Source organism: Haliotis rubra, unplaced genomic scaffold (genome assembly GCF_003918875.1).
Source record: "Haliotis rubra isolate DU_JTF1 unplaced genomic scaffold, ASM391887v1 Scf817, whole genome shotgun sequence".
NCBI classification, from domain to species: domain Eukaryota; kingdom Metazoa; phylum Mollusca; class Gastropoda; order Lepetellida; family Haliotidae; genus Haliotis; species Haliotis rubra.
Window position 1 is genome coordinate 406,587 of NW_025767543.1, and position 18,216 is coordinate 424,802.

The 18,216-nt window shown below is 37.8% G+C and overlaps 1 long non-coding RNA gene across 1 annotated transcript; it reads right to left on the reverse strand.

Moving 5' to 3' along the window:
• Positions 1-10,936: 10,936 nt before the first annotated feature.
• On the reverse strand, positions 10,937-17,529 carry LOC124261938. The gene is made up of 3 exons (XR_006894471.1): positions 17,449-17,529; positions 11,031-11,038; positions 10,937-10,949 (listed from the first exon to the last, which is right to left on the reverse strand). It is a non-coding gene; the product is annotated as an uncharacterized LOC124261938 (long non-coding RNA).
• Between the last annotated feature and the right edge of the window lie 687 nt (positions 17,530-18,216).

Consider the following 18,216-nt stretch of genomic DNA (forward strand, 5'->3'; position numbering starts at 1 on the left):
ACTAACTTTTGTCCGCGGCATATATGTGGATTGTGGATAAAGGATCAGTGAAGTGTGGAGCCTGTCCTACATATGGACAATGGAAGCTAGACATCGCGGGTATCTGCTGGGAAGGGGCAGTGATGGTTGTTATTTCTAGCACTTATTTGACGGGCTACGAAGGCTTCTTATCCATGTGCGAGTGTAATTTAGGTTATCGGTTACCCAGTATTTCTTTGCCGTTTATTGGTTAAACGTTGTTTTCCATAAAATCTGGACCTGTGAGGATCCGACTCAGAACTGATCTCCAGGAACCATTGTTTGTCGAAAGGGGCGACTAAAATCCCTCACAAAATCTGGAAAGTGAACGTTGCCCGGTAAATGATCTTTTCATGGTTATAAAATTACACAGAAATGTTGAATATTTAATATCCTACCTGATGGTGTGATGTTACACGATGTCATTTAAAAAAATACAGTAGTTGTCCGAAATTTTGTTGTGCGATAAAAAAATTATACATTTCACCACTTCAAGTCGTACACAAATAAAAGCACTGTGCAACGATATCTCCATTTTAACATCTTAAACTACAGCTTGTTCGGCCTGACCTGAGCTACTCTGCATATGTATGACCAGGGAGGTCAAATGGCACAAACGGCAGGTCGAGTTAACTTCATTAAATAGGGGAGCAGAGAATGTTATCAATGTTGCGTTCGCGCGAAGCATGCATACGTGGATTCGTTACAGAACTTGTCCCGGAAACAACACATTTGAAAAAACAATCATTTCATGTTTTAACTGAATTGTTTATACAGCCATATGCTGTCTAGTTTGGTTTACTAACTTGACAACGTACAGACGTCAGTTACTTTCACAATGTGTTTCACTCTCGATATCACTCTCTGCACCCATCTCAATTATCACTTTTTCTATTGCATGTTCAACTGCAATATTTCTGTGCCAGTAGTCGCCTAAAAGCCCGAATCGGAAACATTTAATCATCTGTAGCTTCTTTTGTATAGAACGTTAGGCCATTGCTGATGATTTCTCGACACTGAGATGTCAAATGGCGACCTTGTCTCGGCTGTTCTTAACTGTGCGCTTTGAGCATGCATCTAGCATGGAACTAGCGCTATACAAATGGACTGTCATGTTATGTTGACAATCAGCTGACAAAGGTACACCCTTCATAATAACAGACCCAACCAGTTGTGACACGGTAACGCAATGCATTAATATTCACTTGATCACGTCAAGTTGAACAAGCTTTGGTAAAATGTAAGTGAGCAAAGTACTGTCTGAAATCTGAACGGCAACAGAATATGTAAAATGGATTTGTATGTTGTACATTATACATTCAATGTAGAAAATGGCTTGCCATAAACGACGAAACTTGATTTCCCGCTAGTTTCACACACATACACACACGCACGCACGCACGCACGCACACATACACACACACTAAAAGTGGTGTTATGCTTAGCACTAGGTCATTGTAACGCACGTCAGGAGGTGGGAATTTGCTATGAATTATGACATTATATTTTTGTGATATTTTACTTTTACAAAACTGTATCAATACAAAGTTCCATATTGTTATAGTATACGTTTTGGTAGAACCAGGGAGACTATATAACGTTGTAGATTATCCCTGGTAGAACCTACTGAGTGAGTGAGTACTTGCGGATCACCCTCCTTATCTACAGGCGAAGTGCATTGCACAGTTACATTTTGATATCAATTTATCGGGAATTATCACGAGCAAAAGTCCCATATCAAATTTATCAAACCAATAACTCTACAATCATCCAATGGACTGTTTTCATATTTGGGTAACGGCTTGTTTCTTTCTAGGCAAGGTGCAGGGCAATGCGCAGGGCAAGGTGCAGGGCAAGGTACAGGGCAAGGTGCAGGGCAAGTTATGTTCACTACTGTTCATGCTCGTGTAACCTCTTTGTCTTGTTACGAGTGAGTGAGCTCAGTTTTACGCTGCTTTAACCATATTCCAGCTATATCACGGCGGGGAACACCAGAATTGGGCTTCACACATTGTACACATGTGGGGAATCGAACCCGGGTATTCGGAGTCACGAGCGAACGCTTTAACAACTAGGCTACCCCACCGTCCCGTCTTGGTATGACGCCACAAAGGGAAATCAGTTTTGTCATTGATGGCAAGCTCTTTTTTATATTGAATGCATAACATGCATGCAAATCCATACGTTATTGTCACGTCGTTTAGATCAGGCAGGATTTTGTTCGCTCACGGTTTCCGTGAATATTTCAAATAAAAAAAATCGCACAGTGCTAAAATTGGTGTATGATTAAATACGCAGACATTTGTTGTTTTTAACGAATGAATTTCGTTTCAAAAATATTCAGCAGTGTTCGTTTGTCAAACCGGAAAGTATTTCCACTTGAATGTACACCATCGGATCGGAAAGTCAATATTCTAAGTTTCTGCGTAATTGTATAGAGGTAGGTACATCCATTACCGCAGGAGCGCAGTTCCCGGACAACATTCACTTTTCCGACTTTTTAAAAGTCTGCGTCAGGTGTCCAGGATGTTGCACCACTACATGACCCCGGAAATAATATACAGTTCAAATATATAGATGCGATCAAAGAAGAACGAAATACTAAAAATATAACATGGTCAGCGATTGAATTACAGAGGTCGTCAAACCACTTCAGAAGAAAAAATACAAAAAATATTAACCAATCGCTTAAAATACACACTCATATAGCGCTGATTTATCTTGATCGGTGGATTTTGAAAATATGAAACTGTAAGCAGTATAAATTCTTCTTGACGACTTCTTTGACGTGTCACCTCAGGACCGGAAGGAAAACAATATATTGACGAACAACTTCGATTTCGTTATTATAGTGAGAATTGCCTCTCAAAAAAGATAGTTTTGAATCAAGTTATAATATAAAGTAGCTAATTCCAGCTTTAATTATGTTTATTAAAGTTTGACTTTAACAGAAATAGAGTTGTCGTTCTTGTTTGAAGTGGTAGTTGATGTTCATGCCGGAATATGAAATACTTCCCGAGTGGCACGAGTCCCTGTTCGGCTCGTCCCGAAATAATGCGAGTGGGTCACGAACGCTGTTCTGATTCAGAGGAATTGTTCTGAAAACAAATTTTAGTCCAAAGTAAGTTTAATTGATTGGTTGCCGTCTAACGCCGCAGGTATATCCCAGCTATATGGCGCTCCCCATGTAAGTATAACCCGTCCGAACGGGGTCAAACCCTTTCCGCAGGGACAGTTACGCCCCAGTGCTTGCCTTTGCCCTTGCCCTGACTCATGTGGCCATGAATACCTGGCTGACAGTAGGGTCAGATTTTATATCTCGTCATGCCTCGAAACCAGAATTAAATTAGCGATCCTGCTGCAGATCGCTGAATACCTTCACTCGTTGATAACATACTAAGTTCAACAAAATGTAATCTGGAATGAAACGCTCAGCTCTACAACACAAGCCCAGTATGTTTACCTCCCTATAACCATAAGTGTCAAAGTAACTACCAAAATTCAATTTCTAACTTTAAACATCTGCTAAAACTATAAATGCAACCATATTGACAGGGTAACGAACACACACCTAACACTGCAAATACTCCTAAGACCACAAAATAACACACAAACATTTATAGTTCTAGGTTTATTTCTAATCAAAACTTGCCTTCTAATCCGCATATAAATCTCGCAATATATAAAACAATCTATAACCTGAAAAAAAGTAGGAAAAAAACAAAACAAATATCAACCAAACCACATCGTACTTCCGTTCCCCTGCCGTTTCTGTCAAATTTCCAAATTCAAGATTTATACAGAACATGCAACCCCAACGCCCCCTTCCAATTGCCCAATCTTTCGGTCATTATCACTCATCTTTCGATCAGACACAAAATGGCTTGGTAGATCCGTGGCAAAATATATATTGTGTCGAAAAGCGCAAGTAAAATCTCCAAAAGCAGCGGAATGAAATACACTCACATCCTTTCACAGGATTAGGCGATAATATGCTGATTGATTGTTCATTGTCCAGCTGTAGTGCGTTTTTATAAACAGAGGATATCATAGTCACATATTCACGTGTGTCGTCTCAGCTGACCTATGAGTGTGAATGAGTTAAGATTTATAGTAACAGGCTTAGTACGTATGTGAAATAGCTAATAGATAGGTGCGACAAATCTCTGCGGAAAGGTGAGCGTATCCTGCCCCGCCGGTGGCACCCGTCATAAACTTATACTAAATCTAGTCAATTGTTCACCAATAATTTGGGAACGTATGATATAAGTCAAAATGTGAAATTGCATCGGACATCGTTTTTGTCACTGAAGCGTCAAATTAGTAAATTTCCTCCACATGTAACCTTGATCGAACAACTCCTGAACAGGAGTGGTATGACGCTCTTTGAAATCGTAATAAAGAAAGCACACTCGATTGTACCTCAAAACTTGTGAAATGTAAATACGAAAAGCTGGAACTAATGGGATATTGCTCGACATGATAGGGAAGTTGACTATTGAAAAGTTGAAATCATCCATTTTGTCATAAAGCCTTGTGGAGAGTTTTCCGCCATTCTGAATCTTTGTGCATAGATCTAAGTATGAAACATTTGAGGCGGCCTCACTTGTCTCCTTAATTTCAGGTTCATGTGGGTAAAGTTGTGGAAAATAATTGGCTATTTGATAGCTATTGAACGATATTAGATCATCGATGCACCCGGAAGCTTAAGTTAAACTTCGTGGCCAAATTACCTTGTTTTGATTTTGCCAACCTAAGCAGAAATTCCGATTCATATGCATAGGGAAGAGAGGGGAGCACAGTTGGTGCCCATGGGGATGCCTACTTCTTGGCGAAATGTTTTACCCCCAAATCTAAAAACGATGTTATCAATGAATAAGTCCATCATTTCAAACACTGTTTTCTTTGTAAGCTTCAAACGACGTTTGCTTTTCATTTTTTCATTATGTAGGTATATCTTTGTTCACCACGTTTGTTTACAGATGCCCCAAAGATCAAGGAATGAAGTTGTTTCCCTAAGTTTGTCATGTGGGATAATGGTATACAATGTTGACATATCAAATGGTTGACAGGACGAACTCGGTTCGTTTCTGAGATTATAAAAAGAAACAAATCCTTTGGAGATTGGGAAATTAACATGGTATTGATTCAGCTGGTCTCCTAAACTTTCTGTGAATATCGAGAAAGTCCTTCCTTGATGAGGCGGTAGGTTAGCCCACGTGACGCCGAAGGTCCGGGTTCGATTTCCCTCATTGGTACAATGTGTGAAGCCCATTTCTGGTGTTCCCCGCCGTTATATTGCTGGAATGTTGCTAAAAGCGACGTAAAACTAAACTCACATACTCACTCCTTCATTGATAGTATTAAGGATTATGGCTAATCTTTGAGACTGGGATTTGGTGGTACATTTGCTTGAACAAGTAATATAAATCTCTTTGTGCGGATTTATATGTAGTTTTAGAAACTAGTTCAAAAGATGAATGGACATGTCTTAAGGTTTAAGAGTCAAACCAAACGTTGATAGTACCGTTGAATGGTTTAGGCATATTTATGCGTCAGTTAACATACTGGCCTTATATGAGGCATAATTTGATATGTCACTTATACCTATTATTTCTGGTGTCTCTCGCCATGATATAGCTTGAATGTTTAAAAAAACCTCTTAAAGTCCGGTTAAAATTGATCTTCAGTAACCCATGCTTGTCGTAAGAGACGACGAACGGGATCGGGTGGTCAGGCACACATGTCATCGGTTCCCAATTGCGCAGATCGATACTCATAATGTTGGTCACTGGATTGTCTGGTCCAGACACGATTATTTACAGACCGCCGCCATATAGTTGGAACATTGCTGAGTGCGGCGTAAAACTAAACTCACTTACTCCTCGAATTGACACGCTAACCCTCTGATATTACACATAAAGATTTTGATATGCAGTATTTGCATTTTGTTTTTATTATTTTGCTGCATCAGCAAGTCGTGATGTTTTAATGGATACTGTTGAAAGTGTTCCATACATACAAACTATCCAGCCAGGGCAATCAATCATTCCACCATGTCTAATAATTTATTTCAGTTGTTCGTTTACCTGATGTCTCTGAGGGGATAGTATGTACTGTTTTTACAGTGCATAATACTGAAGTTCACCGATAGCTTCACGCTCTAAGGCTTGTATGCATTAATCAACAAGAAAACATTTGTGAGTTTGCCTGTACATGTACATCTTTAATGCATATCCTCTGTTGTGATAGACAGGTTCTCATTCTTCAATCCTCCGATAGGTGTCGCTTCGCAAGGCGCAGCAACAAGAACGCTAAAAACAAGAAAATATTGTCGAAATAATAGTCCAGATTAAGCAAATTTGTAAACAAACATATTTTAAACCTTTCAAAGTTGAAGTTTCGTTTCCCTTTAAATGGTAACTGATCTGTGTCATCAACCCTGTTGCATAACACCACCACAAAGCACTTATTATTCACTGCGAAGCAGTATGTTGGCGGGTTCGACTGAGAGTGACTGGGCGGTGTACCCCCACTGTGCCCACGATGTTTGAAACAAAATGCAGTCACCCGAAGAACCATTGGGGGATTAGTTATAGTCTGTTTCATGGTGAGTCTGGTGACACTTTGACCACAAGTCTGAATACATTGGTGAACACTCAAAAATATCACAGTCATGTATATATATGATAAAACGAACACCCACTGCATCATTCATCATCATGGCTAATGCTCAAGTTTAGTACATTGATAATGCACAGCGTGGACAAGATTTGATTTATGGCAATTACCCAGATAGCATTCGGACGTTGGCCCAACGTTGGCAATGTTGGCAAAACCATTGCCAACGTTGGGCCAACGTCTGACTGCTATCTGGGTATAAGTTAGGGTTTAAAAACCTAAAGAATAATACAGCCTACTGGATATGCTGTGTCAAAGACCGCCGAGCGACACTAAAACTGAATGAAGGCCTTTTTACAAAGTACAACAACAATTATAACCATGAGGTCGATCTAAACAGAAGTTCTCGACTCATATCAAGGACCTTGTACGAGAGATTCCTAGATCCTAGATAAATTATTATTTCAAACTCATTACACTTCTGTCTTGCTCAGTTAATGCCAGTTACAGTTTATGAATTAAGTATGTAGTTTATTAAGAGTTAAGTAGACTATGCTATATACCACTGCCCACTAGCCTGATCCAGACTATACCCTAATCCCTCTGTTGATTTAACACTGCCCATTTCCAAAAGTGGGCACAGTGGGAGTAAACTGACTGGGCTACCTGATGTGTGGACACCAAACATCAACAATGTTTATGGTATTATCACGGAAACGAAAACGTGTGTTAATGACCGCATCAATCACAGCAATTAGACACAAAAAGTGCTGGATGCCCATCGTATGATGTTATGTAGGCTGTCTGCACAATACTGATATTTTATCATGTCAAGTAATAATGTCATGTCAATTTACCCATGGCATTTTACAAACACTTTGTATATATTTGAAACCATAAACTAACCCCTTGTTTGATAATGCTACAATATAACATAATTTACTAATATTTTACAACTAATAACCTCCGTTCGTATAATCAAAACAGCAACGACAATTCAGGTTTTATAAAATTAAATTGTACACACCACAACGATGACTACATCCTTGCTGTCATCCATGTTTGATCGTGTAAACCTACATCTGTATAATTTTTTGTCAAAGTGTTGCTTCCCTTCACTAATGCTGCTAGATGTGACAATGTATTAATACAGTAAAACATTCGTATACCTAAGAACAGGAAACGTGAAACTGGTATATTTGCTGAGAATTCAACACTCAAATTCATTATACAAATGAGACTCCTCTAAGACAAACTCACACAAGGGAGACTACTCATCTAAGACATGATAACATGGCCGAGCTCTGGCCTAGCACTGACACAAGGGAGAGTACTCTTCTAAGACAAATTCATAATATGGCCTAGCACTGACACAAGGGAGAGTACTCTTCTAAGACAAATTCATAACATGTCCTAGCACTGAAACAATGGGGACTACTCAGTAAGATCCATGTAATGGAGTAACTGATTTTACTGATCAAATTTAGGCCAAAGTTTTAAATACCAACTGGAATATGGGTAAACTGACATGCATTACACATACTGAGTGCAACTGAATAGTTACAGATAATATTACGTACTTGTTGAATGTAACATTTTAACTATAGAGGACAACATAATATAAAACCAGGCTACCGATCGCCAACAACTGAAGGTTGATCACCATACTACGGACTAAAGGGACTTACAGTACCTGTGCTACCTGCATAGACCCTAGTTGGACTTACGCCATCCATTCAGCGATTGTTGAAAAAAATTAGCCAAAATTTAAAAGAACAAAAATACTAGTACGTTTTAAAAATCTGGTAAGCTTAAATTTAACTTTGAATGTTTTTGGACTTGTGTACCCATTCAGGAGGACAATAATTTTACAATATTTCAACCCCCTTTGAGGGTACAGCCACTATCAATCTCAGTTGCTAGTCAAAACTGCCAATAATAAATATTTATCTATTTACAAACTATTCATCAACAGTTATCTAATACTTCTATTTCTTTTTTTACAGTACTAAAAAGATCCTTAACAGTGTCTACAGTGAAATACTTATCCCTTGTGATGAAAAAATCAATACAGTCAAGCAAGACATGCTTGACCGCGATTCTCTCATCCCAAGGGATACAAAACAGATGATCCTCACCTTTTAACAGGTATTCATGAGTATATATCTAGTATGGCCAATACGACACCGTCGCATAATGACCACTTCAAATCTGGACTGACAACCCAAGTAGGTGTAACCAATATAGGGTTTTATTTCATGTAATTTATGTATACCTACTTGAGTGTCCCACTTCTGCATCAGTTCACGGATGTAAGATCTAATGATAGCCTTGAATCAGAGTATGGAATGAGAAGTGGTGTCACAGATTTGTTGAGTGCTGCCTTAGCATCATGATCGGCCATTGTGTTCCCAGAAATGCCAACGTGGCTGGGTAACCAACAGAGGACGATGTCGTATTGGCCAGTAGACATAACAAGATTGTTTTAGACATAACAGAAAAAGGTTTGTTCATTCTTGTACACGACGATTCTTTACTTCCTTTTATCATGTTTATACACCGCAGTGTTAATATTGCTTGTCTTCCTCCATGTTGACGGTTGTTGGTTCAAGCTAAACCATGATTGAAAGATTTCCTACTAAATTCACAGTACTAAATACCACCCAGAAATATTCCCCCAAGTTACACAACAAATGCTATTCAGTAATATAAATTATCCTCAGATTATGTGTTTGGGATGAAATACATATACTTTGGCTCTAGTTGATACAAACATTACAAATACTTGTGCAATGTAACATGTTTAGCTTGGAGAATTCTGATTAATTAATTCATGACAAGGTTTTAAATTGATTATGCAAGAACAAAAGATATTCCTACATGTCCAAACACCCCACATATAAGGATACTGTTCACGAAGAACAGTTAAGCAACAAAAACCCAACTCCAATTCAGGTAAACTCACGTGTTCCTAATCTGGAAATAACTGCACATTTATGGCTTAATTTAACAGGTTTAAGTATATCATGTAAATATAATATATATATATATATATATGTGTGTGTGTGTGTGTGTGTGTGTGTTGCGTACTACATGATTTGTAACTACAAAATTGTACTTACAAAATTTGGAAACCCATAAAAGTGTCTACATTACTTCTTGACAACTTCACCGCAGCGAAGCACATGGCAAACCACAGTTCCGACCTTTGGAGTTACCTCCCTTGCCCCCTGGGCATAAAAAATGTGGATCGCAATCCGGAAAAAGTTTTTTTTTTTCAGTGACAATAATCATTATATAATTCAATGATTACTATCAAAAGTGGATGTTGACGAGAGACATTTGTAATTGCCTGAAGGAAATGATGTTTACAGATATTACACATGCTGTGTCTAATTGCAAATAGCCAACATGTAAAATTACTTGCTGAAAGTAATAAGAACGGATTTGGCATATCTGGCTCATACTTACTGGTCGTTATACAACCAGTGTTTGGATGACTAGATGACAGAAAAGACATTATATGGTGCCTGCTATATAAATCAATCTTGACAAAAGGAGCATCCAGAGTATGGCGATGGATTAAGTTCCCGAATATAGGTTGGGTACACACAGTCTAACAATGTTCCTATATGAACTCATTTCCTTGGTCAAAACCAAAGTGTTGCACACACCATATCTAGAAAACAACGGGAACAGATCACATGCTACGGTGAGGGCATTCTGTCAGATGAGATAAACTTAAACCTTTAGAGTGAATTATATTACTGATTTTGTTTGTTTTTTACTGTGAATAGAACTGAACAGGTTAACGAGTCGTGCATATTATTTCACTCAGTTAATAAATAACTAAATATATCAGCAATGTCTCTGGCCTAGGGTGCCGGCTGTCCCACATCAAATCACATGGGTGATCTCTCAGTGATGGCTGGAAAGAAGACGAAGTAGTTCATGTACTGGCATTCACTTCTTCAAATACAGGCATTGCAACGTGTGCTGGGAAAAGCAAGGCGCACACACGCTATGAAATCAAGGACAACACATGGTTAAAGGCACACACATGAGGAAGATCGAAATCGGTTCTTCTGGCGGGTGTATGTACATGTTGAACTGGCAAGAGGCGAACAGCAATAAGAAAGTAATTACTATTAGACATGATAGTTACAATTTATCATCAAAGCATTAATGTCTGTTCTGGTCAAATGCTCCAAAACAAGGTCAGCCAGTAGCAAATTGACTATTAGAGTCACAGTTCACAGTTAATCATCAATCATCGTCTGGACATTTTGGGTGTCTCTTCAGACGTGTGGCTGGTCGCGTAATGTCACGGTCATCCAGAGTTACTGTGGCAACACAACTCTGCCATCACTATTGGGATGAATCTTGGAAACTCTTCCAACTAACAATGTGGCACGCAAACTTTGTGGATCAACCAATATTAATCACTGCAGTCAATGTGTTTCTGATCCTTCTTATCAGAAACCCATTTGCTTCTTAACTGCATGTCTGGCAAGTGACGTCTCAAATGGTGCTTCCAAAAGTGTTCTGCAAGGTTTAGACTATGGCGATGTTCCTATGATTTCGCTGTCAGGATAGGCCACCTGTAGAAGGGATTGATAGAGGCGTCCCATAAGCAACACATTGGGAGTAACGGGATCGATGTCAAGCACATCACTAGACACATAACCTGTGGTGCATTTACCACGAACTAAATACGGAAGTGTACCACTTGATTCCCTAGGGTTTCACTCGATTACACATACCATAATATCGAGGTTAATTGATCACCTGATGGTCACGTCATTCTAAATATACCACAATTCCTCCCTGCTAAATTTAGAACTTCTAGGATATAAGGATATACAAAATAGAAGACAAAATATTTGTTAATTTACACAAGCATGCACGCACGCACACACACGCACACACACACACACACATATATATATATATATATATATATATATATATATTGTAACAAGTACAAAACAAGTGTGTAACAAATACAAGTGTGTAAAAAGTACAACATATACAAATTGTAAAATGTTCTGGAAAAGCAATTTATTTTAATATGTCTTGTCGTATGTTCCTGTTTGGAATCAATTTATAACACCTGAAACAATTGTACAATTGTCAGTGTAAAGGTTTACATTTTCACAAGTCCATGATTTATTCATAGTCACCACTGGGACATTGGTCAAAAGTAGTTCCTATGCAAAGTAGCCAAGTCTTAAGGAGGTCAGGTCTGCTGCCTTGTCCTTGTTTTACATTGGCTGAAGATGTGCAGCATCTTGATTGGATGTTGAATTTAGTTTGCATTTGGAAAGTGTGAAGTTTGTTCACTTGCTGTCTTTCTCCCAACCTGTCAAGATGGTTTGAAAGTCATGGATGGAGGATTTTGACTTTGGTGAATTACAAGTTAGTTACACTTGGTTTTATATAAAAGGAATAAAATACCAAAATATGTTAAATTGTTGAAAGGTTAATTCAGTATTTAATGTAGCTCAGTTTATGCATTTGGTGGAGGTATATTTTAACCTATGGTTAGAAATTGTTGGGGTCAATACTTTCACTTACAATTGATTCAGATTAATGTTTGAGTCCAAACAGATTGTATGTTTACTTTACTGGTGAGAATTAGCATTTCAATGCTAATTAAAACATACCTATATTAGTTCCTTGGTGTTTTGTTGGTGCCTCACAACATGTGGCCAGTTTGAAACAAGTTGTACCATAGGTATATGTATGTATACACACAAAAGACAAAATTCTGAAGATCCTTAGTACAGAAATAATTTCTTCAATTCTAACCGGTTTCACACTGTCAATGTGATCGCCATGAGAATGACGTTGCTATACTCTGTGTGAAACCGTGTTGCTAAGCTATGACGTCACTTAGCAAAGATGTCACTAAGTTATGACATCACAATACAAAGGGCACGGAGCACTGCATAGAGTGTGCGTCTTAAGTACAATTTGACTGACTGAGTTTAGTTTTACGCCGCTTTTAGCAATATTCCAGCAATAACACGACGGAAGTACAATTTGAAGTCATTAATATACAGGCAGTGATATATAATTAACTTCATTGTATACAGATGGACAAAGTCGGGTTCTACTTTGTACAATTAAGTTTAGGTCTGAACAGTTTGATGAAGTAATTTTCTTTTATTTCTATTTATTTATCACTGTCCGACAATATTTTGTAAAATGGGAATATTGTAAAGTCTGGTATTTTGTTCCCAGCACATCTTTCTACATGTCCACTAAGTGGAATACAGCGACAGGAGGGGTCCCGAATTTGCTGTTTGTGAACTCTCACTCTTGAACGCAGGGTGTCTCCCGTCTGTCCGATATACTCCTCGCCGCATCAACTGCACTTTATGACATACATCAGATTCTGAGATGCGCATGTCATATTGTCATGTACTTCGAATATTTGACCAGTTTTGAACTGGTATATATTTCCCTCTATTAGATATTGGCATGTACCACAATTAGGTCGCTCGCATTTAGTTACAGATTTTGTGTCTTGACTAGATTTTGTAAAGTTTGCCCTCGTTACAATTTGGTTGATACTCTTACCCTGTCTTATGCTTTTAGTTAACTTAACCTGTGTCAGTTTATCTTTTAAAATGTCGCATTTTTGTAAAGGCAGGAGAGTTTCACCAACTTTAGTAAATAGTTCAGGATTTCGAGGGTTAAATGTGGATAGAACTGGAAGGACATTTTCATGAATTGTTTCCTTAACTTTTAGCAGTTTACTTCTGTTCGGTTGTTTTGCTTTAACTATAGCATCTTTAACGATTTGTCTCGGGTAGTTTCTTTGTAAAAGTAAATATTTCAATTCATTTAGCTTGAAGTCTACACGGTCTGGATTTGAAACTATGGTGCATATTCTTCGCGCTAAAGAGTAAGGGACACTGTTTTTTGTGTGGCGTGGGTGACATGAATTGCAGTCTAGATACTGTTTTGAATCTGTTACTATATAATATATGTCTGTTTCTACAATGTTGTTTCATATTGAAACGTGTACATCAAGGAAAGGAAGATGTTTACTGTTTATCTCTTTTGTAAAATACAAACATGGGGTGTACATTTTGAAGGATGTTGGAAAGGGATTCCAAATCACTTTCACTTCTTTTCCAGGGTATAAAACAGTCATCTAAGAATCTTTTCCACTGAAATTCTGTATTAAATGGTTCGCCAAATGTTTCTTCTATTTCAGGATATAACATTTCCTCTAAATATCCTAGAACCAGGGTAGCATAGGTAGGAGCCATGCTTGTGCCCATTGCAGTACCTTTCACTTGTCTATAATGGGAACCATCAACATGAAAAGTGTTATTGCTCAGAATGAACTTTATGCTTTCGGTAATGAATTCTTTAGGTATTCGATCTGGAATTACAGAAGGGCGTTTTTCTAGCCAATAGCTGATAGCTTCAATTCCAAGATCATGTGGAATATTGGACTTACCGATTTTGTACCTTCCTCTACTGATTCGGGGAGACTATTCGGTATCTTCCCATAAGACAGACCTCCCAAAAGACAGACTGCTTAAAACAACACTTTTTATGGTTGGTTGCATAAGGCTTAATTAAGCTGTACCCTTGATAATTATGGTATGTGCCCATATAAATAAGAAAACATTAAGTAATAAATATATAGTTTTATCAATTCATGTGATGAATTATGATTTTTGAATTAAGACATCAACATATATTTGCCAGATCACATTTACTTGTGAATATTATCAAAAACAATAATTGTGTTTATTATCAAAAACAATACATGTACTTGTTCTCCAGTTATATACTTTGTTTATACTGAATTTTATGAATACTATTTCACATTTATCTTCAGTAATAAAAACATCCTGATCTCTGGTTATTTGCAAAAACTAATTCAACAACAACTGTTATAAAAACGTCCTATTCTCCAGTTATTTTTACTTGTATTATACTTGAATAAATACACTAATTTTATGAGTTAGGTTCAAATGTGGTTCAGAGAAACATGTGGTTCTGGGATGGGACATACTCTGCTCTTCTTAGGCCAGCTCATTAATTAAATAGGGGTGGACAGCATGGCTCATTTAGTCTGTCTTATGCGAGGTCTGTCTTTTGGGAGGTTTGTCTTTTGGGAGTAAACCGACTATTGAGAAAATCATTAGTATCCCGTAAATAGCTTTTGACGTGTTTGGTGAGAGGTTTTAGTAGTATATCTACACAATTGCTTAACCTATTTGTTGGACATTGTGGCCCCGCAATAATAGGCCGTAATTTTAAATCATTCGCAGGTGGTAACTTAACTTAGGGGGATGAGAGATTTTTACATCCTGAGCTTATAACTGCACTTTTATGAATTTTAGGGAGTCCATAGAAGTTACTTTCCTTCGATTCGAAATTAATGAGGTAATCTTCTTTTTTTTCTGTAAGATTACTGGAATATGAATGAACTAATTTTTTTAAGATTTAAAATTACTCTTTTGTCCGAGTATTCTGGAAGCTTTTTGTAATATTGACTATTTGTAAGAATGCCTAGTGACAGCTGCCGATACTAGTCGGTGTCCATGATAACTGTGACTCCACTTTATCGGCCTGTTTAATCAGCATTGAGTCATTTTTCGACAATGAGTTTAAGGCTTCCTGTTCTTTACCCGAAATGTTAGATCTCCCTTTATAAGAACGTTCTGTGAAAGGTAATTCCTTTAATTGCTCAATTACTTTACCAAGGGTTTTATTTTACCAGCTTTAGGTGTAAAGTTACTTTTGTTCTTAGCGAGCGACACATCTTCAATTCCTGTATCAATTCAAAATGGTCTAAAAGCCGTAACTTTCTAAAAAGTTCCCTGTGCTCACCTGGACCCCGTTCCTCAAAGCGATCGTAACCCTAAGACTATCGTAACTCCCATACTTTAACATAGACTTACGACAGTCGTAGCACTTCGATCGCTTTGTGGAACGAGGCTCAGGGCATTTCTGTCATTTTTGTCATGTTCATTGTTTTTCACACCAGCTGATAAATTGAGAGAGGGAGTATTCTTTAAAATAGTTATTTAATTACACACAAAGGCTGTTTGAGGATCTCCGGACTTATCTTGAGGAAATACAGACATTCATTCATTTATTCACCAAAGTGGTGAAATATGTTACGTCTTTGTGATATTAATGATGAACGCAGAAATACATCAGTACAAATACATAAATCTTACCAAACACTGCAATTAATTAATTGGAATTATCAAAGTACAATCAGTTGGCAGTAAATCTATCCACTGTCGACCAAAGACGATTTGAGCCATCCCTTGTCAGGCTGTTACATCATAACGTCGTGTGACTTTGGTCCTTGAAAGACGACATTGTCATCAACGTTCTATCTGACACCATACTGCACGTGCCTGAACTACGTCCCCTGCCATTAACATTGATATCAATATGTAGATTTTACTTAAACCAATGAGTGAGCGAATTAATATTTAACGTCACATCGGCAATATTTCAGCCATATCGTGACGAGAACATTTGATATTGAAATGAAATATATGTATGTTATAAAAAACCTCCCGACGAAGGACAGGAAACAACTAGAATATCACAGATATGTATGTAAAACTAGTAATTAAATCTAAAACGTTTTAACTATAGGGGAAACACAAAACAGTATAAAAATGGGCTATAAATCGCCAATAACTGAAGGTAGATCACCATACCAGGACCCATGGGGACTTACATAACTTTAGCTACCTGCATGGACCCTAGTTGGATTTACACCATCCCTTCAGCCATTGGCGACAGAAGAGAAATCTAGCCATAAATTAAAAGCACACATATTCTACGATTGAAAACGTGGCAAGCCTAAATTTACTCTAAATGTGTTGGGACTTACGTACCCTCTCAGTAGGACAATAAGTAACAATGCTTCAACCCCCTGTGAGGGTACAGCCACTAACAATCGAAGTTGATAATCTAAACTACCAATTATAAAAATTTATCTATTTACGAAACATATATCAAAATTCATTTAACAGATCTATCTTTTTTAAAAAAATCATTGATTACATGATAATTAATAACATTACTAAAAAGGTCCTTTACTCTTTTGACATTAAAATATCTATCCCTTATGATGGCGAATTCAACACAGTCAAGCAGGACATGCTTGACCGTAGTTCTCTCATCACAAACTTAAACCAATGAATCACCTCAAACTACATGTAAATATTTCTACTGTCTACTAGGTAGACTACCACAATGAAAAACATGAAGACTACTCCTTTGTTCTCATTGTCTTGTCCAGTACCGGGAAAACCAAACTATTTGTCAATAAACCTTGTTTTTATCATTACTGATTTGAGCAGAGATACATTTAGAGTTCTTAATAATCAGCAGATATGACTCCCCCGGACCATGATGAGGGACTAGCCACGGCAACGTGGTGCTTTCCTTAATGGCATATGTTGTCAGTATGACCAATAAACGCACATGTCACCTTTTCCAGTCACAACACCTCAACACAACGTCCACGCACAAAATCATGAAATAAACAACCAGATGTGACCAGATGCTCCAACACCAAAACTTTACCGCCATTGTTTAGAATTTATGATCTGGCAATACCTGTAATACGACATGCCCTCATTTATGTTTATCGAGATTTACAACATTAAGCTTTGAGCTTGTTTACACCCATGCACACGATTCACCGTCAACGTGTTTAATGTGTTTTGAGTTATGGGATGGGAGTGGTGTGAGTTATGCAATAAATGTATCTATATATTCAGGTAGGATAGCTACTGTGACTGCAACTGAAGCACAGTTACGCAAGTCAGAAAAAGATGTTTGCCGTGCTGCTCTTCGCTGTGATGTCCGCTCTAACTGCTGGGGCAGGTAATGTGACTTGCAATCAGCTTTTCTCTAGTTCTGTTTAGTGGGGGGCGGTGGATTAGCATATTGGTTAAAGCGTTCGCTCGTTACGACGTTACAATGTGTGAAGCCCATTTCTGGTGTCCCGTGATATTGTTGGAATATTGCCAAAAGCGGCTTGAAACCCACATTGCGAGAATAAGTTATGTATAGATTACATATAAAAATACTGTAGTGCGGTTATAAGTAAAAGAAAGCCTTACCTATGGTGAAAGAACCTGAAACACATGATAACATTATAAATAAGGACTATAAAAGGTGCATGGTTATAAATATCGTAGTCTTTCCACAACAGAAACTAATATACCATTCATCCTTTACCAATCCTTTAAATAGGTGCACTAATACACTGAATTCTAAGATGCCTAGCGGTTAGAACAATCGAAAAAGAAATACATTATCAGACAATAAAGGTATAGTATTTTGATGACGTAACAATTGAATGACTTTATCCCGTCACTGCGCCATTCTAGTGTGCCCCCTCGTAATCGAACCATTTTACATTACGTCACAATGTAAGCGACGTCACGATGCATGTCAGTTGTCATCGCCTCGTACGGCCTCCTACAGTAAACTACACCGTTGCATCCAGTTTCTTGGTTTGCTGTTGCTTCACGCAGCTAACATCACTGGTGGAAACATTCCGTTTAT